This window comes from Micromys minutus (assembly GCF_963924665.1).
Source record: "Micromys minutus genome assembly, chromosome: 4".
NCBI classification, from domain to species: domain Eukaryota; kingdom Metazoa; phylum Chordata; class Mammalia; order Rodentia; family Muridae; genus Micromys; species Micromys minutus.
Window position 1 is genome coordinate 73,249,299 of NC_137973.1, and position 21,291 is coordinate 73,270,589.

Below are 21,291 nucleotides of genomic sequence, written 5' to 3' on the forward strand. Positions count from 1 at the left end.
AAGTCTCCACAGACCACTATAGGAGAAGTGATCTCTTTCTCTTTTAACATCTACAGCATCCTGCCTGGATAATTTACATACTATTTATCAAACTCCTATTAGTATCTTTTCTTCTCCAAGTCAATTAATTCTTAAAATTGGTACAAAATATGTACTCCTTTATGCCACTGAAGAACTACCTTAAGATTAGAAAGTGAAAGGCACTTAATCAAACATGAAGAAGGTCCATTCTCTTTGTTGTCTCTGCCCTTAGACTATACAAAAAGCCATTTTTTAAATGTGGATTAGGGTTAGGGTTTCAAATGCAAAAGTTACTAATTGGAAAATCTGGAAATCAGACCTCAAAGAGAATGAAACCCTTTCATCTACCGTATCACATTATCTATGCATAAGCCCTAAAGTACTGAGTCATCCAGACACTTCTAAGCAATAAATGACTACAAAAATCCTTAAACAGTCACTGTAGAAGGAGATGCAATCCATCTGGCACAGGCCTCAAGAAGGTACAGGAGGAATTGACTTATTTAGATGGAAAGCATTTTTAATCACAAAACATGTGGCTGTATCTTAGACACAAACAAGAAGGCTTAAAGTGCTACTGCTCTCTGCTAGTCTTACATACCACCACCTTGATGTGAAGGAAACTCTCACACGTGTTTGCTGCTGTTTGTTAGCACAAAGGACAGCACACAAAGCTGTATAGTCTGAGCAGTCACAAGACACGGTCACATGCTACGGATCAAATACTTTTTTTTTTTTTTTTTTTGGACTGAATCTCACTCTTGTACAGGAACAGCTAACATCTGAAGAACTAAGTGCCACCCTATTGATCTAGTCACTTGGCAAGTTGAGGTCTAAGAAAACGAGGCACTGGGTGAATAAATAGAGTTCTGTTTCCGTGATAATTATTGCACCATCTCAAAAAACATTCATCTGTGGGACTAGATGCTTCAAATGTATTGAACCCACCGTAAAAAGTGTCCATCTTGATGACAATTTACTTATGAACAGTACTGTTTTTCTTTCCTTTTACTTTCTAGTAAGACCATCACATAAGAACACAGAATCACTCCATTTCAAAATGTGGAAATTTAAGCCATAAAAATTGTCATGCATCAGTACAGTGGGAAGTGAGCCCCACTTTAAATTAGATTTCTTCTTCAGCCTTAATCCTGAACAATTTTCATTAAACTTGAATTCTTCTGTGGATGATCCAACTGGGACTTTGAAATGTTTTCCTTCTGTAATCAACATATTTCAGCATCACAGAGCTCTCTAGAAATGCAAAGCCATTAGCTATTATTCAATAAACCGTGGGAACAGCCCTTCCATTAATTAATATTGCTGAGTTTTCAGGGGTTACAAATGACACATATCCATACTTGATCATACCATTTGCTTTTCTTTCTTTCTTTTATTTTTGCTTTTTAACACTTAGCTTACCAAGATTAGCACCAAATAATCTAAACACATATTAAATAGTTTTATTAGTATACTAGATTGCTCAGCATATTCAAAATTGCTAATCAAACAAAATACACCAAATGACAAACAATTAAGTTACTAGTTTTAAAAATATCTGTCATGATGATGCATATATGTTACTTCTTATACCCTTCCATTTCTTCCTCATGAGCTCTTGCTCACATGCACACACCCACACGTACACATAAAAGCACACACATCTACAAAAAGCACACATGCAAAGCCACCCACATATCTATGAAATGAAAGGAAGCAGAGAAGAAGGGAGCTGTCACATCACTGCAGCACTGTTATTGGCACTCAGCAGATGAAAACTGAGCTGCCAAGAAAAGACAGTGACCGCCATGGACATGAAGGTAAGCAACTGCTTATGAACCACTGAGCATTCAACCGGGAGCTCGACTTTACCGCTAGGAAGAAGAATGGTTTATGCCTCCATGAAGTTTTTAAAAAGGCACTGACCAGCAAATAACTGATTTTGTTTACAGCGCAGTACAGTTCAGATAGTAAATGTTTTTGAGAGTTACTCATGACATGGCTTTGTGTCCCCATCCCAGGTGACAGGAGGTGGCGGTCAATTTAACTTTTATAAGGTGGGGCCTAGTCGGAGTTTACACTCCAGCATGATATGGGCTGTGAGGTAGATTGGCTTCCTCTGCCATACACTCCTGTCACAACGAGACTTCATTACAGATTCACAAGCCAAAAAGGACAATGGACTGAAATCTGTGTATTAATAATGTGCCCTAGTCCAGGTTTTATTTCTGCACAAAACGTCATGACCAAAAACAAGTTGGGGAAAAAAGGGTTTATTCAGCTTACACTTCCAAATTGCTGTTTATCACCAATGGAAGTCAGGACAGGAACTCACACAGGGTAGAAACTTGGAGGCAGGGGTAGATGCAGAAGCTATGGAGGAATGCTGCTTACTGGCTTGCCTCCCCTGGCTTGCTCATCCTGCCTTCTTATAGAACCCAAGACTACCAGCCTAGGGATGGCACCACCCACAATGGGCTGGGCCCTCCCACCCTTGATCACTAGTGGAGAAAATGCCTTACAGCTGGATCTCATGGAGGCATTTCCTTAGGGGAGGCTCCTTTCTCTGTGATGACTCCAGCTTGTGTCAAGTTGACACAAAACCAGCCAGTACACAGTGTGACTGTTGTTGGGTATGCAACTGCCCTCTAATTGGCCCCAAGGCCTGCTTCATAGAAGACCCATGCCTGATACTATAAGCCTATCTAATAAGGAGCATGGAGAATTCTTCCCCAAGTAAGGTAACTATGCTGACACAGTTATCAACCTGCCTTCTAAATATATGTTTGTACCTATTGACCAGAAGTCTTTAGCTTTAATCAGAGAAGCTTCCCGTTACAGTTAATTGAAAGTGAAATGTAGAGACTCTAGGAGCCTAAGAAGCTGAGACTACATGACAGTCAAGGACTCAGCCTGAACTACGAATTTGTATGGAAAAGACTCCCAGGCTTGCACAACTTTGTAGAAGTATATAAGAGCTGGAAGGTACAGTGACAGGCTGTGAAATGCCAATCTCAAGGCTGCACAAAGCCATTTGCAATCACGAATTCACAGCTGCAGTTACCTGCACTGGATTTACACAAGACAGGTCCCATCAAGGATCAGTTATGGAAGTGGAAGGAGCTTACAGGACTCTTGTGATTTTTTCAACTCAAGTTCTACCAATTACTTTCCAATTAATAAGCAAGTTTAAGTGAATGAGTGTCAGAATTTTTCTTTACCATAAGATACAGCACACTCATTGATTATATGTACTAAACTGCACCTACCAAGCTGCAGAGAATAGCTCCAAACCCATTGTCCCTGGGACATCTCTGATTAAGCCCAGATGTGACAAATAGGTCACAAATGAGACAGATGTGAGCTTGAAAAAAAATGCAGAAAAAGAGGTTAAGTAGGGAGAGGGAGAGGGTGTGTGAAAGTGGTCAGTATATATCATGTGCCTTTGTATAAGTTGTCAAATACCTAATTTATTTTCAAAATCTTAAAAGTAGTAAGGAAAATAAACACCTAATCTTTGAAAGTTGATTCTGTTGAGCAGACAGCTGATTAACACATGGGGTGAGTGGTAGGAGGTAGACAACATGTTTCTCTGTATAACGAGTCTGTCATTCAGCACGTACACTGGGTAGTTTTTGTTAATTTAACGCAATCCTAGACATAGCTGGGAAGACAAATCGCAAGTGAGGAATTGCCACCATCAGAATGTACTCTGTCACATCCGTGTCAGCATTTCCTTGATTAGAAATTGTTGTGGAAGGGCCCAGGCCACTCTGGGCAGGTGGTTCTAGATTATAGAAGAAAGTAAGCTGAGCAAGCCAGTACACTGTTCCTCCATGGCTTCTGCTTCGGTTCCTGCCCTAACTTCCCTTCACTATAGGCTGTAAGCTATATGATGAAATAAACTCTTTCCTCTCAGAGCTGCAGTGGTCATGGCGTCTCCCACAGCAATAGAAAGCAGACTAGGATAGCAAGTATGGACAAAAGTCCAATATAAAGGCATACCACTAAGCAAGAATATGCACTAGATGATGACATTCATGGTCTTGGTTCTCAAAAGGGTGAAGCCTTTAAAAAAACTTTTTGTTGTCATCAATCTCAGTACAGTAAGAATAGTGAATATGTGAACTCAGGACAGCTATCTAAAGCTATGAGAATGATTCAAGAATCACAGCATGTTCACATTTGAGTTATAGAACTAAACTATAATTCAGTGATAGCAGAAATAGAGGTGCTCCTTGGATAGAGAGCCAGCAGTGTTAAGTACTTTAAAGACAGACCAATCGGAGAAAATGTAGGAGAACACACCACAGAAGCCCATAAAGGTATAGGTGGAAAATCTGACCCCTTAAATGACATTCAACTCTGAAGTCTTTGTCTCTATATATTCGTTTGTTCATTCATTCATTCATTCATTCATTCATTCATTCAAACAAACACATATTCAAACACAGTTCTTTTTGCCAGTGACTGCTTTGATTCACTAAAATATGAAGGTAAATATGATCCTCAAGCAGGAGAGAAATCTGGAAATACTAACTTTCTGATCATAATCACAATGATTAATTTCTGCTATTTTAATTTTAATTTCCTTACTAAGCTGCCCTAGTCGGTTTCAGTTGTCAGTGTGACCCAGCCTAGAATCACCTAAAGGCATCTCAGACTGAGGAGCCTAGATCAGGTTAACCTGTGGCATGTCTGTGAGGCAGTCTGATGTGGAAGGAACCTGCATACTGTGGGTGGCACTATCCCCTAGGCAGATGGGACTGAGCTATACAAGGATGCTAGCAGAGCATGCACCAGGGAGAAAGCAAGAGAAGAAGCCAGCAAGCTGCCTTTGCCTGTGGTTTCTGTTTTAGGTCCTGCTCAACATCCCACAATGATGGACTATAGTCTGCATGTCTAAGCCAAATAGTCCCTTTCCTCCTCAGACTGTTTCTGGTCAGAGTGCTTTGTCACAGCAGCGGAAATCAAACTAGAACATGCGCATACTTGGATAATTTAGGAAAAATGTATGAAAACATTATTTTCTTCCTTTTTGCTTGTAAAACCATCATTCCAAAAAGAACAAATTTGTCCTAGTGCCTCTAACAGCCTAGATTATATTAAGACCTTCATATACTTTAATAGACTCTTTTATTTTCCACAATAATATTTCTTTCTTTAGTCCTGGCTATCTATTCTTTAATATTTAACAGGTGCAAAATTCCTCAAATATAGCATATATATGTAAGATTGGATTTCTTAAGTTTTGAAAAACGATTAAAAGGAGTATGTGTTTGTATTTATATACTTTTGAATAAATAAGCAACAAAAAATTGACACTGTCACCTCTGAATTGTAATTCAGCAGCCGAGTTTGTTCTTGAAGGCATGGTAGAAATTTTACACACACTAAATCGAGCAGGAGTATGGCCACACAAGTGCATAGTACTGTTGACAGTGAGTGCTTTCTTCTCTGCCCCCTCCCCACCATCTACAACAGATGGTGGCCAAGAGGAAAACAGGGTCTGTGCATTTTTCTATCGAGCTCCTTATGTTGAAAGCATAAACAACAGTCTACTTTTCATAATCCAGGCGTGAAATTACATGCAGCAAAAATGGAAAGAGTTAAGCCAAGATCTAAGATCAGAGGATACTCTGAGGTTTGTGCAACTTTTATTAAGTGGAATCAAGGACTTGCTTAATTCAATGATTAAAAGAGAAATTGGACAGATTAAACTATTATCATGTATGTAAGCGGTGGGGAATGCTGGCATGTATGCCGTGAAGAATTGGAACAGGTGCATCTAAGACTAAGTATCAAATATCGCTGCCACCTCACAGGGACAGTCTCTTCCATTAGCAGCCATCCTTTCAACGTTAAGAACTCAGATTAAACTGGATCTAGAAAGTCTTAATTAAAGTGAATATAGGAACTTGAATTAGGTACCATTCTCTTTAATTTTTTTTATATTGCATGCTACCAAATATTACTCAGTGCATAAACTTGCCTATCTCGATTACACTTACACAAACTTTTCTTTGGGTCATAGTTGCAATTACTCAGCATATAAAAAAACCTAAGATGCTAACATACAGGGTCGTACTATGACTAATCAAAGTCAGCAAATAATTTCATTTATTATAATAGGTACAGCATTTTTTGAGTAATTTCATTATTGGTGTTATGTGGGAAGTGATGTTCATACTTTTATTGTGGAGTGCCAGAATTATTCATAAAAATGAAGAAGAATAAAAAGCAAAAGGAACAAAAGAGGGCTCAAAATATTTATTTTTGAAAAATCTATAAAACGTATTTAGCATGTGTCTGCATGTTTGCATGTGTGCCACAGCACACACGGGAAGGTCAGAGTACAATAGTCAGGGTCAGTCATGAGGTTTTAGGTATCACACAAGGCTCAGCAAGGTTGATGGCAGCCACCTGTAACTGCTTAGACATCTTACCTGAACAAACACTATATTAAAAAGCAAAGCTGAGGTGTGACCTATAACTGCAGGAACATTAGAAAGGATGGTCAGCCTTCTGTGCAGCCGCAGAGCCAGCTCAGCTGTAAACTGCTGGCCAGGCACGCATGAGGACTGGAGTGTCTGTCCTCAGTACCCACATGAAAGCCAGGCATGATGACAAGTATGTAAAATCTCAGGGGAAGTAAGGAGAATCCTTGCTGGCTGGGCAGTCTGCATAAACTGAAGGAATTATCTAGACTTGACTACATCTGAAATTAACTAAAACCCAAGAGGCTGGGGATACTTGTAAGGAATCTTTTTCTTGATTAAATCGTTTAAAATGGGAAGACTCTCTTTTAATCCTTTGACGTGGGAAGATCCACCTTTAAGCTTGGTCACACCAGATTTAACTTTAAATATTACATTACAATTAGTGGACATGCTTGCTTGCCCTTACTCTTGCCGGCAAGTCCCCTTGATGGGCACGAGGGTCTTCTCTTTCCGGATTCTGGCACACGCTGTACTGAAGACCAGCGGAGGTATCCAGCCTTGTGGACTGAACAAATACTGGATTGTTGGACCTTCAGTTGGTAGACCTTCAATGGACTCTAGGCTCACAGCCTGTAAGCCATTAGCATAAATCCTGTACTTCATATACTCATTATATAAGTTCTGCTCCTCTAGACAACCCTGACTAATACACTGTGTCTAAAGAATAAAATGGACAGCAATTGAGGAAGGCATGACATTGACCTCCATCCTCAACACATAAAAAATATGACCATACCTACACTCAAAGAAAAATGGATATTAAATTTCTAGCTAGGTATGGTGGTCCTCTCCTACAATTCTACTATTGAGATATTGAGGCAGGAGCTCATGAGTTTGAGGTTAACTTTAGCTACATAGTGAGTTTGGGAACAGACCAGACTATATGATTATAAAAGTAGTTGTAATTTTGAGTGTATTTGCATAAGAAAACATGTAGGTATATACATTATTTCATAGTTTTCAAGATATAAAAATAATTTGTTTACCATTTTCTTAACAAAAACAAACAAACAGCCTAATTTCAGCAAAAAGGAAGAGAAATAGGACTCAAAGTACCCATACAAATAAAATCCTCATTAGGCAGACAAGGAAAGACTGATACAGAAAGAAAAAATGCAAAATTTTATCATGTCAAGTGATAGGGTTTTCTAAGCTGCAGCATTGGAATCACCATCTCAACTGCTTCCGATCACCTCTTAGATACAGATAAGCAAATAAGTAATCTCACGTGAAACAGGTTTAATACTACAACAAACGTGGCTTCCAGCTCCCCAGTAAACTTTGCATGTACTGTGCAGAATTAGGAAACATGACATCTTTCTTCTACAAGCAGTTTGAATCCAGAGTTCCTGTATGGAACCATAAAATTACTATTTCAGACTTTGTATGACTTTTTGCCTTTTGAAAATGTGCTTTGAGAAAGAACCCAGATGTCCTTCAGTAGAGGAATGGATACAAAAGTTGTGGTATATTTACACAGTGGAGTACTACTCAGCTATTAGAAACAATGACTTTATGAAATTCGTAGGAAAATGGATGCATCTAGAGAATATCATCCTGAGTGAGATAACCCAGTCACAAAAGAACAGACATAATATGCAGTCACTGATAACTGGATACTAGCCTCAGAGAGCTCTGAATATCCCAGAAACAACTCAAAGGCCATATGAAGCTCAAGAAAAACAAAGGCCAAAAAGTGAAAGCCTCAGTCCTTCTGAGGAAAAAAAATTAAGTATATAGCACCCTCTCAGAGTGTGGTACACCTGGACCTTCAATCATTAATAATCCAAGAGCTAGAATATAGCCTTGTGGCAATTTTTGGCATTCAAAGATCATTATGTTTAATCTATACACACCAAGAAAACTCTGACTGTTTCCATGTTATGTTCTGTTCTACGTGTACATGTACTTTATGCTTATGGTAATTAGTAGATCTAAATATACTATCAAACTTCTAAAAGAATTAAGTACTGACAAAAATATATTCATATAGTGTTATGCCAAAATGCCTTTAAAATCTGTACATGTCTCTCTCTTTCTTTAAAAATAAAGTTGAAATAGGAAAAGAAAGAAAGAAAATGCACTTTGAATGAAAATAGAGCCCTATTGGCTCACGGAGCACTGTGCTCCTAAGGGGTACGTGTGGGTTTGTGGGAGTAGGTGTGTCACTATGGCTGGACTCTGACGTTTCAGAAACTCACGCCTGGGCCAGGGGCTCACTCTTTCTTCCTGCTGCCAACTAATCTGGATGTAGAATTTTCAGCTCCTTCTCCAGCATCATGTCTGCCTGCAGCCAAGACTTTTTGCCACGATGATAATGGACTAGACCACTAAACTGTAGGAAACCCCCAATTAAATGTTTTCCTTCTTAAGAGTTCTTAAGATACAGTTATGGTGTCTCTTTGTAGCAATAAAAACCCAACTAAAACAGCAAATATTTAAATACGTTACGGAAGCCTGAAAATAGCCTTGGGTGATATGTAAAGAAATGAGTGTAGCCACAATTCAATAAAACTTCATTTAAAAAACAAAGCAAAGCTGCTGGCAGGTAGTCCAGATGGGACCAAGGACATCAGAACCAAATGTGTGAACTATAACTGGTAACTCTTTAAGAAAAGCATGTATGACAGATCTGAATCCTTCCTCTTATGAAAAGGTTGAGTATGCCAGCGTGAGATGACAATGGAAGCACGGAAGGCTTCTACAGATGTGCCCTGAACACATTACAGATGTGTCACATGATGGCATTATAGTGATTACATCACAACACTGAACAGACTCCAACACCAAAACACAGCTCCCATGGAAAACACTCGCAAGAAGAGAAAGTGGATAGTTAACATGCTACCCTTATTTTTTCCCTAAGGATCATGCTTTGAAAATTGAATGGATTTTATGAAGGTAGCAAGCATATTCTCTGCATCACTAACCCAATTCTGACAGTGGGCAGCTCCACTCAGGACTTTGTAGCGAGTGAACTATTTAATGATGTAAAAATGCAGGGACCAGATGGCAATAAAACATTATTAGAAGAAATGAAATACATGTAACGGGTAGCAATTTACTTACTCATACAAAAAATTTAAAAATAGAACCAATAAATCCATCCATCTAAGCTAAGCAAATCTAGTTACCTCGATTTATTAGTGTAGCACAAAGCTTACAATGAAATTTGGGGTGGTTGTAGTATCAGTAATTTCCTTTCTCACCCCTATCTATTTTGCCCTTCAAATAAAGATAGAATTTATATCCACTTAGAACTGAGATGAACATCATTCAGTCTTGGATCTAATCAAATCTCACAAATAAATGCGTCTTTCTTGGAAAGAAAAATAATTTATCAGATCTCTCCCCATCTCTGTCTACCCATAATAAAGCAAAAGGCTGTATTTTACTTCAGAACTGTACCCCACAACCCAGTCCTCATACAATAAAGGGGTGAATTAACTAAATCGCAGCTAAATGATCTAAATTTCAGACGTAAAGTTTAGATGCAAACAATATGTCACCCAAAACAGATTTAGCAGCTGCCAGGCACATAGTTAATTCTCTCTGACCTCAGCAAGAATCCTCTCTATGCCATCCGTGTGAGATCTGGTCCTCCTGATGTACTCACTAATGCCGTCACACAGGAAACGTGTTATCACAACTTAGATTCTTTAGAAAGCACCAATTTTATACTTTGGTATCAATTAAGACTCGCCTGCTTTTATTAAAGCACGTTTGTGTAATGAAAGGAAAAGCAAGTGGGGGCTGGGAGACAGCAGAGTAAATAAATACTCCTTGTGCAAATAGCAAGTAGGAGAGCTTAGAACATATGTAAAATTAGAGCATGTGGCATGCTCACGTACTCCCAGCAGCAGGGAGAAAGAAGTGAGGGAACGAGACCCTGTCACAAACACAGACTGGAGAATGAAAGACACTGAAACCTCTGTCCCCAACAGGGCATTCACAGGAAAACATACCCACACAAGAGTGCCCACACTCCTGCACCACATATACTCACATACCAAAAAAGAAAAAAGCAAATAATAAGTAATAAAACTGCGTGTGTCACCTGATTTTTATAAAGAGGACAATGACGTAGCAGGAATGTTGGGAAAGCGGGCTGTTCGGGCACCTGTCTGTAATCTCAGCACCCGGGAGCAGAGCCATATGTTAAGTCTGAGGCCAATAAAGGCTACAGAGCAAGGTTCTGCTTAAACTAGCAAGGAAATTTTAGTGTCTCTTCAGTAGAGTAGCAGAGGTCAGTAAGCTAAACACTAAATAGCACGAGCCTACTGTGTTTGATTGTCAACATGAAAGTAAACAAGGCTCAACTGGGAGCTGTGTGTACACACAGTTAAAGAACACATGCAGGTGATGCTTCCTCTCACATAAGAGCTGCTAATGAAAACAGCAAAACGAAAAGATGCAACAAATCTAACATTATGGTGAAAGAAAATGTGCTGGACAGTTTGACGTCAACGTGACACAAGCTAATATCATTGGAGGGGATGGAACATATTAAGAAAATGCCTCCAGAGATTGGGCTGTTGGCAGGTCTATAGGACATTACTTAATTCACTGGGATGTGGGGGTGGGGAGGGGTCAGTGAATTGTAGGTGGTGCCATACCTGGGCTGGAGGTCCTGGGCTGTATGAGCAAACAAGCTGAGCAAGGCATGTGAAGCTAGCCAGTGAGCAGCACCCCTTCATGGCCTCTGCATCAGCTCCTGCCTCCCGGTTCCTGCCCTGTGTCAGTTCCTGCTCAATGATGGATGTCAAGTGGAAGTGTAAGGTGAAAAAACTCTTTCCTCATGGTGTTTAGCACAGCAGTAGGAAACTTAAGACATAAAACATTAAAATGTTTTATTTTAATGGCTATTTTACCTAAGGAAAATTCCAAACAGAAAGTGCCAGTTGCATATTAATTCATATATTGTTCAATGATTGGGAGAAAGAAATTTGGGGAAAAGGTATCTATCAAAGATAAACAATGTTAATTTATTATTATTTGTAGATCACATCAACAAGTTTGAAAACGAGAAGAAGGAAATGCTGATTATGAGAAATAAATGCATAAGCAAAAGTAAAGTTGCATAAAGCAGGCCATCAAAAAAGTAACTTTCACTTTATTTTGAGTGAAGTGCAAGATACATTCAATTCGGATTTATATATTGAAACTTGATACATCACATTAAAAACCAAATCTATGGGTAACAGTGTGTCCTAGCCATGTTAATCAGTTGTCTAGAACTAATTATAACCCTTTAGTGTCTGTGGGATATCTGTTTTAGAAGCCCCATAGATACCAAAATTTTCAGATGCACAAGCCCCAATAGGCATTGTACTTGAATCTAACCTAAGCATACTTTTAACTATCTTAGATCTTTAGGGTAACTAATAAACTGTGAATGTCATACAAATAGTTGTTCTATTATACTGTTAAGGGAATGATGACAAGGAAAAATGTATATTTTCAGTTCATTTTTTTTTCTCCCTGTAGCATTTTAAGTCCTAGGCTGACTAAATCCATGCAGGTAGATCCTGGAATGTGGGGTGTGGGGTTGGGAATAGGTTGAATGTCTGTTTTCTCTAAGCGGCACGTTTGACATCCTTAATCACTCTGACAATGTTTTAGAATGTGATGTGTAAGTTCTGTACCACAATACCTTCTGTGGGAAAACTGGTTAAAGCAGCACCTGACTCAGGTAATGATGCTAAGAAGGTCACAGATCTATGCTCCCCAGAACTCCCTCCTAAGGAGACTGATATCCACCATCACTACCTCTCTGCTAGAATACCTGTATGACCTCTCACATGGGGTTCTGGACACCAGTCTTTATCACTACAGAGAAATCAGCACAGTGTGTTAAATACATTAAAAATGTACTCATCAGTCTGACTCTGCCATTCATGGATTACAGATCATTTAATAATAACTTCTTTTCAGAAGCAAGCCCACACTATGATATGCTCTAAGCATGCACTGGCCAGGCCAGTTAACCTACTAATTCTTTCTCTCTTGCCACTAAAACATCCAGAACAACCTGCACTTCCTTTAATGGTCACTTGATTTTTGACAAAGGAGCTGTAAACATTCAATGGAAAAAGGACAGCCTCTTCAACAAATGGTGTTGGTCCAACTGGCACTCAGCATGCAGAAGAATGAAAATTTCTTATCTCCTTGTACAAAGCTCAAGTGAAAATGGATCAAAGATCTCCACATTATACCAGCTACACTGAAACTATTAGAAGAGAAAGTAGGGAAAACCTTAGAATACATAGGCACAGGGGAAAATTTCCTGAACAGAACACCAATGGCTTGTTCTCTAAGGTCAAATATCGACAAATGGGATTTAATGAGATTGCAAAGTTTCTGTAAGGCTAAGGACACTGTCAAGAAAACCAAGCGGCAGCCAATAGATTGGAAAAGATCTTTATCAACCCCAAATCTGACAGAGGCCTAATATCCAAGTTATACAAAACTCAAGAAGTTAGACACCAGAGACTCAAACAACCCTATTAAAAATGGGGTACAGAGCTAAACAAAACGTTCTCAATTGAGAAATATCGAATGGCTGAGAAGCATCTAAGGAAGTGGTCAACATGATTAGCCATCAGGGAAATGCAAATCAAAACAACCCTGAGATTTCACCTCACACCAACCAGAGTGGCTAAGATCAAAAATTCAGATGACAGCAGATGCTGGTGAGAATGAGGAGAAAGAGGAACACTCCTCCACTGTTGGTGGGGTTGTAAACTGGTACAACCATTCTGGAAATCAGTCTGGCGATTCCTCAGAAAACTGGACATAGTACTACCTGAAGACCCAGTTATTCCACTTCTGGGCATATACCCCAGAGAAGTTCCAACATACAACAAAGACACATGCACCACAATGTTCATAGCAGCCCTATTTATAATAGCCAGAAGCTGGAAAGAACCCAGATATCCTTCCGTAGATGAATGGATACAAAGATTGTGGTATATTTACACAATGGAGTACTTACTACTCAGTTATCAGAAACAATGACCTTATGAAATTCTTAAAGAAAATGGATGGATCTAGAGAATATCATCCTGAGTGAGGTACCCCAGTCACAAAAGAACAGACATATGCAGTCACTGATAATTGGATACTAACCCTAGAAAGCTCTGAATACCCCAGAAACAACTCACAGACTATAAGAAGTTCAGGAAAAAAACAAAGGCCAAAAAAAAAAAAAAAAAAAAAAAAGAAAATGAAAAACCATTATGCTTAATCTTTGCATACCAAGAAAACTTTGACTATTTTCAGGTTACATCTTGTTTTACATGTACTTTATGCTCATTGTAACTAGTAAGATTTTACTGCATACTATCAAACCTTTAAAAAAATCAAGTACTGACAAAAATGTATTCATATACTTTTATGCAAAAATGCTTAAAATCTGTACATTTATCTTTGTTTTTTAAAATAAAGTTGTTCTATTTAAAAAAAAAAAGCTTAAAAAAAGAAATCAAAGTTTTGAGGTTATTTTGGGTTTTTCTTTTTTGTACGCAATTTAATAAACATTAAAATCTTATTCCTAAAGAAAATAAAACACTACCATAAACAAAATATATTTTCCACTTCCAAGCTGTATTCTTTATTCAAGTGTTTCTACTCCCTTTCTGTTGCTGCAGAGTTCCACATTTTCTGACCTGGGCCCTGTAACCAGAGTTAACTTTTCTCAGTACATCTGTTGCTGATTTCGATGCAATATACTGGTGCTTTGTGCTCAAATTTACTATCCAAAGTAAGATGAACCCACATCCCTAATATTCCCACTGCTTGGTCCAATTGTTATAATAATTTCCTTTTTTTTTTTAAGAGAAAGAAAATCAGGCCATGGTTACAGGATTGCTAATATTTTGAATTACTGGATACAGAGGGCAGAAGGTAATTACGGTATTGCTTACATTCACCTCCTTTAACTCTTAATTTGATGCTTCATGAGGTTAGTAGCATGACCCTGTCCTTAGCGCTTTGGTATTTTTAAATAGCTGCTTTGTCAGACTCTGCTTTCACCTTTTTTCAGTAACACTTAGAGAAATCTGAAGCCCAAGAAAGACTGAATAACATGGTGACAAATGAATGTTGTGTCCCCCAAATTACATGAAAAGCTTCAAAATAAGGAATTTGGTCTATGAACTCACTCACTAACATTCACCAAGGAAACTGCCACCTACCAGGCAGGTGCTCTAAAGCAAGGATTGGTACAGTGAATCCTGGCCACACCCTTTAAGGTCTATAAAAAGTTAAAACAAACATAGCGAATTCTATGGTCAAGACACTGCCACAGTTGTACAGACCATGGGGAAAGAATAAGTGCCCAGTAGAGGCTCAATGAAACTGTACTAAGCAGGTGGTAAGTTGTGTTTGACTAAAGGACTTACAGGGTGGGAGAGCAGGCCAAGTACTGAACGTTAGCATTCAGGATGGAACTAGAAACACAGGGAGCAACCTTATGAAATGAGGCTGCAGAAAACACTGGAGGCAAGGAGGAAATTCACTGAAGGCCCCGGGAAGAAGCTACACTACCTGTAGCAGGGAATTCCAAACTACTGCACCTAGGGAAGTTCTGTGACAACCACTTTGCTGGCTCACAACAGTGTAAGTTCTTGGTACTGTGATGGCAGTGTCAAAGGCTGGAATCTGAGCCCTTCCTGTTCTATCTTCTAAGCACGGCAATATGCCAGATCATACAGTGCTGCAGGGGTACTTTAAGATCCTTATTTTAACAAAGAAATTGTAGATCAAAAGGCTAGCCTCAGAGCTGGGCAGTGATACAGACTGATAATCACAGGGGCTAGGGAGGCAGAGCACAAGGACCTCCCATTTGAAGTCTGCCTGAGCCATACAACGAGACCTTCTACAAAAAGCAGGAACGGGAAACTGAAAAGGGTAGCCCTCTAGAACTCATACCAGCTGGGGTACACATTATATACACTGGAGTGACCCCCATCACAGAACTGTGTTCAGCGAACGATGGAGCCCAATGCAGTGAGGCACAGCTTCCATTCCAGCAAGTCCATCTCTGGCACTGTGTCTGAATAAGCTAATCTATGTACTCCAGCAGAAAATGGCCCTCTGAGCCTTCACAAATATGTTCTACTATGCTTGCTAAGACAATAATATTTTTATACACATATTTGCATCTAGTGAGTTAACTTTTACCTAATCTGGTAATCATAACTTACTAGGAATGTAGAAAGACCATTACATAGCAAATTAGGTCACCTACAAAAACACAGATATATATATATTTAAACTATTACTACTAAATTTACAAAAGTTTAAAAATACTCATCTAGACATTCATTATTTATATATAATATGAGCCTTTCATGAATGAAATTTTAATAGATATATAAAAATATTGAGACAGTCGGGTGTAGCTCAGCGGTGCAGCGCAGGCCTGGTGTGTACGAAGCCCAGGGATTCATCCCCAGCTCTTCAAACCAACAAAAGTAAATTCAATATGGGTTTTAAAAAGATCCCAATTCTGACAAACAATAAGAAAAAAACCATTTTTCTGTACCTCCCTAGATTCCAGTCACTGTTTCTAAAGAGGTCATCACTGTTTTTGTGATGCCGTGTTACACAGGCATGAAGGGCAGCAGCAGTGGTACCGCTGACTTGTTCAAAACCCAACTGAGTTCTTACACTTTTCTAGCTTATATTTTCATCTAGTCTGAACTTTTCAACATGATGCATTTCAAAATAGTTATCTTTTTACGACTGGCTGGCAAGCGTTTAAGGATGGAATGAAGTGGCAGTGACGATGTGTACATTCAACTATCTGCCTGGGAAAACAGTCCAGTTTGAACTCCAAAGCTGCTATATGCACACTCAATTCCTGGTCCTCAACTAGTCTAGCATCCTGTACTCTGGAAGGTGCTGGAGTACTACACCCAACTACACACTTACACTACAGTGTATATACACTACACACATACTATACACTATACACTACACACTGCAGTGTATATACACTATACACTACACTACATACTACAGTGTATATAGACTATACATTACACTATACACTACACTATACACTACAGTGTATATACACTATACACTACAGTGTATATACACTATACACTACGGTGTATATAGACTATATATTACACTATACACTACACTATACACTACACTATACACTACAGTGTACATACACTATACACTATACTACACACTACAGTGTATATAGACTATACATTACACTATACACTACAGTGTATATACACTATACACTACACTATACACTACAATGTACATACACTATACACTACGCTATACACTAGTGTATATACACTATACACTACAATATACACTACAGTGTATATACACTATACACTACACTATACACTACAGTGTATATTCACTACACTATACACTATAGTGTACATACACTATACACTACACTATACACTATAGTGTACATACACTATACACTACACTATACTCTACAGTGTATATAGACTATACATTACACTATACACTACAGTGTATATACACTATACACTACACTATACACTACAGTGTATAAACACTATACACTACACTATATACTACAGTGTATATACACTATACACTACACTATACACTATAGTGTACATACACTATACACTACACTATACACTATAGTGTACATACACTATACACTACACTATACAGTGTATATAGACTATACATTACACTATACACTACAGTGTATATATACACTATACACTATACTATACACTACACTATACCTACAGTGTATAAACACTATACACTACACTATACACTACACCATACACTACAGTGTATATACACTATACACTACACTATACACTACACTGTACACTATATACAAGCTCTACAACACTGCCATCTAATAAAGGACTTCGGGAGACTTACAGAAGTAAAGGACAGGCTCAGAATACACTAGAAGGTCTTACAATTTCAAAAATCATTTTTGGTAAAGTCTTTCCTTTTTTGTTTTGAGCATTTTAGCCTTCCATTTAAGAATACATTACCAATCCAACTAACAAAAAGTACAGTATCTATTTTTAAAATCAAGTCTTTTAACTATTTTCTACACTATATAGCATAGTAAGAAACACACTTTCTCCCCTTTTGATCCAAAGCATATCTGTGTGTGCTAGTCTTTCACGTTCCCACATTTTCTTATGTAGGTATCTCAAGAGACATGTTCATAAAATGACAGTTACGGTATTTTTAAATAGCACATCAAAATACTCTGGTATGTTCTGCACCATTCTATTTCAGGGCACGCTGCCTATACACAACAGTACAATGTTCCAACACAATAAAATATTTCTTGTGTTTGAAGAAATGGAAGTACTTATTACTGATTCTATCATCAAACAATGTATACATGTGCCAAATTATCAGAATGTACCCCATAAAGATCTACAAATATTTCCAAACAAAATAAAGCTAAATAAATGCTATCTCCAAGCGATTACACTGACTTCAGAATCAACTAAGTTGATCACAGACTGGAACTTGCTCATTCTGACCCTCTCTCCCAGACAACACTTGGAGATGTTTTTAAAATACTTAGATTAAGTCTATTTTTCTTTCCCTTTTTACTAGAGCTCAGCTACGAACAAACTAGAAAAACAAGCATGAAGCTCTTAGTGGGGCTGCAGCCATGTTACAGCTCTCATGCTGTGTGAGTCCTGGTGGCCCAGTGACCTGCGCTGTCAGGTTGTGCTGCCCTTTGACCTGCACTGCTGCTTTCACAGGTGAACTGTGAAACAATCAAGAACCACCAACCGCGTCCTAATTCCAGCAGACTTTCAAATCTTCATTAGGAATCACTAACAGTATGTTCTAAAGGAGAGTCATTTTGCTGTTTAAAATGGCATTCTTTCAAGTAGAGTATAATAGAAACATTCAGAGCCTGGAATTAAGGTTTTTTCAATTCTATAAAATAATGTAAATTAATTAGCATCCATATAGTTAGAAAGCACTAAATGCTTATTTTTAAGTCTTCAGCCTTGTCTCAAAAGAATTTTCTATTTTGAGAAAAGGGTCATGGTGCAATTCAATTACAATTTCACAACAGAAAAATATTTTTGTTTGACAATACTGTTTTATGATACATATGTTACCAGATTATAATTATCAATACTTTCTACAAAAATGTTATGTTTTAAGTTCTAGGCATATAGGTAATGATCACAGCTGCTGCTTGTCTGATTTTATTATTTTCTTAAGACCCGGAGAAGAAAGGGCTCTATCCCCCTCTTGTGGTAGTTTTAATGTAGTGTTTTCCCCAGGAGTTGTCTTACTTATAAGAGGGGACTATGAGGTTTTTTTGAGTTTTTGGAATACCTAATCATCAGCTATATTTTTCTGTCAGCTCGTCAGCTTTGACCTTAGGAATTAAGTGCTGTCACATTCCACTGACATCAAGGCCATTTTTTCTCAAAATTATTTTGGTATTAAATGTACATGCAAGATAACTAGTGAGTCCCTGTCGCAATGCAAGGCTTGAAGTGAATGGAAAGGATCTATGGCTGTGCTTTGTCATGATTTTCCTCCCGAAGAAACTGGTCTTGCTATGGAAATGGCCTACGTGTCAGAAGTTGGTCTGAACATTTTGTTTTTAGACTACGTTTGGTCCATCTGCCACCCGGACCAACAGTTCCTAAAGTTTTAAAGACTGGTGAGTAGGAGATCTGGGCAGCCAGGGAGCAGAGAGAGCTCTGCGGAGTGCGCATGGAAAGCGTGCCCCCACCCTGTCTGAGCCAGGGACCAGGGACACAGCATTGGAACCTCTGTTTCCACCCGGCGACTTTGGGGTGCAGAACAGGGCTCGGCCCATCTGCCACCCAGACCAGCAGTTCCTAAAAGTTTTAAAGTTTTAGAGTAATCTAGCAGTTTAATTCTTTTAAAGAGGTCTGTAGCACGTGGAATGGCCTATCTTCTTTCCCTCAAACACAGAGACAGCAGCCCTGCATTCTGAGGTCTTTGTATGGATAAAGAGTGTCTGAGGAGTAGAGAAGTGTGCGCTAACCCTCTTCACACTTCTATTTCACATCAGATCTCCTAAACAATACAGTATGGCAATATTTACATCTTACTTCTATTACACTAAGTAGGTAGGTGACCTAGGCACAGCTTCAGCAGAAGGACGTGCCCGTGCCTTGGTGACTCACTGAGTGTTGAGAGTGGTCTGCATGAGCATGGGTGGAAGATTACCCACTGGATTTTGGTGAATTTAATTAGCGGCTATACCACAGACAGAAATGTTGTGCCCATCCCTGGCAACCTGCTAAATGGTGGCAGTGTACAGTGGGGCTTCTGAGCGTCCTTTGAAACCAGTATGGAATAGTGATGGGCCCAACCTAGTCTTGTCCACAAAACTGTGGATACTGCTCTTGGTTAACTGGAAAAGCAGGGAGTACACCAAAGACATAGGCATAGGTAAGGAGTTCCAGAATAGGACTCTGGCTATTTAAAAAAGAAGACCAAGGAATGGCAGAGACCCTAGGAACTTGAAAAGGGTTTGTGCAATAAAGAAAGTGGTCAATCAAAAAGAGGTTCCTACAGATATTGAGAGTAGACAGACAACTGAGAAAGCAAACATCAAGAAAACAAATGACCTAACCCTCAGACAGGCTGACCTGATCAGGGTTCTTCATGAGAAGAAACACAAATGGTAAGGTGTTCAACATCTTTGGCCATCACTGAACACAAATTGTATGTCATTTTCAATAAGAGATTTGTACATCTGCAAGTGAGCCTTGAGACAATCTTCTGAGGGACATACGGAGGGACAACTGTTCTTGGAGCATCAACCGAATCAACAGCAAGTGACAAACACCACTATGACATGAAATAAGCAACAACACACCGAGGAGGGCCTGAGCCAATGCAGAGCTCCCATGCAAAGGAGAGAACAGGCTTGATAAATACTGTATCGGAGAGCCTGTTAGTGTTGGTTACTGTGTGAATGAGGAGTGTAGTCTAAAGTTCACAATCTGCTGGTCAGAGTGCATATGCCTTTCCCCACAGTAGGAAATCACATCTGCAGGTACACTGCATTTGAAACGTTACAGGACACGGAAAGCATTTCAGAGGGCTTGAGGATACTGGGGATCATCAGACATAAGATAACAAATAATCAATACTCAGGTAGTAGAAGGAACTTGGCTGACATACTATCCAGGAGAAAGGAAATACCTGGAAGATGCAGAAACTTGGGGTTGGCAAGTCCCAAGGTGAAGTCCCATCCTTTTGACAGAGGTTGTGTGTGTGTGGGGGTGGGGGGGGGACTTGCTGAGGGGCCAGGGTGGCAGGCTGTGGAGCACTAGGGATCCTCCTGATTCTGTCTTCCTATGCTTGGATTACAAGCACATATAGTGATGTAGGCTGCTTTACATGAGTTCCGGGGACCAACTCAGTCCTTCTGGCTGAGGGCCACCTAAGCCACCTCCCTACTCCTAGCACAGCTACTTGCGTCACATAACCATAGACATGCTTACTTTGGAGAAACAGCAGGTGGCTTAGACTTCCTGAATGCTTTATGTGAGAAGCCTGAGGGGCAGAGGGATGAGTATTTGAGGTTCTTGTCTACAGAGGTGACTGAGAATTCAGCTTTCTTCTCTGAGGTGGCATGTGTCAGTATTTAAATACCCTCTTTCCAGTACTTTGTGCTCCTTTCCTCTCTTGCTTTGTGTGTCTCCAGAACAAGCACAGGGCACGTGTGAGGCACAGAGGACAGTGCTGAGACATTCTG

General features: G+C 39.2%; 1 protein-coding gene across 1 annotated transcript in view; it reads right to left on the reverse strand.

Annotated features, from left to right (window-relative positions):
- The window catches only part of PDLIM5 (PDZ and LIM domain 5), a 153,751-nt gene that overhangs the window by 21,480 nt on the left and 110,980 nt on the right, over positions 1-21,291 (reverse strand). The gene's annotated exons all lie outside the window — the stretch shown is intronic.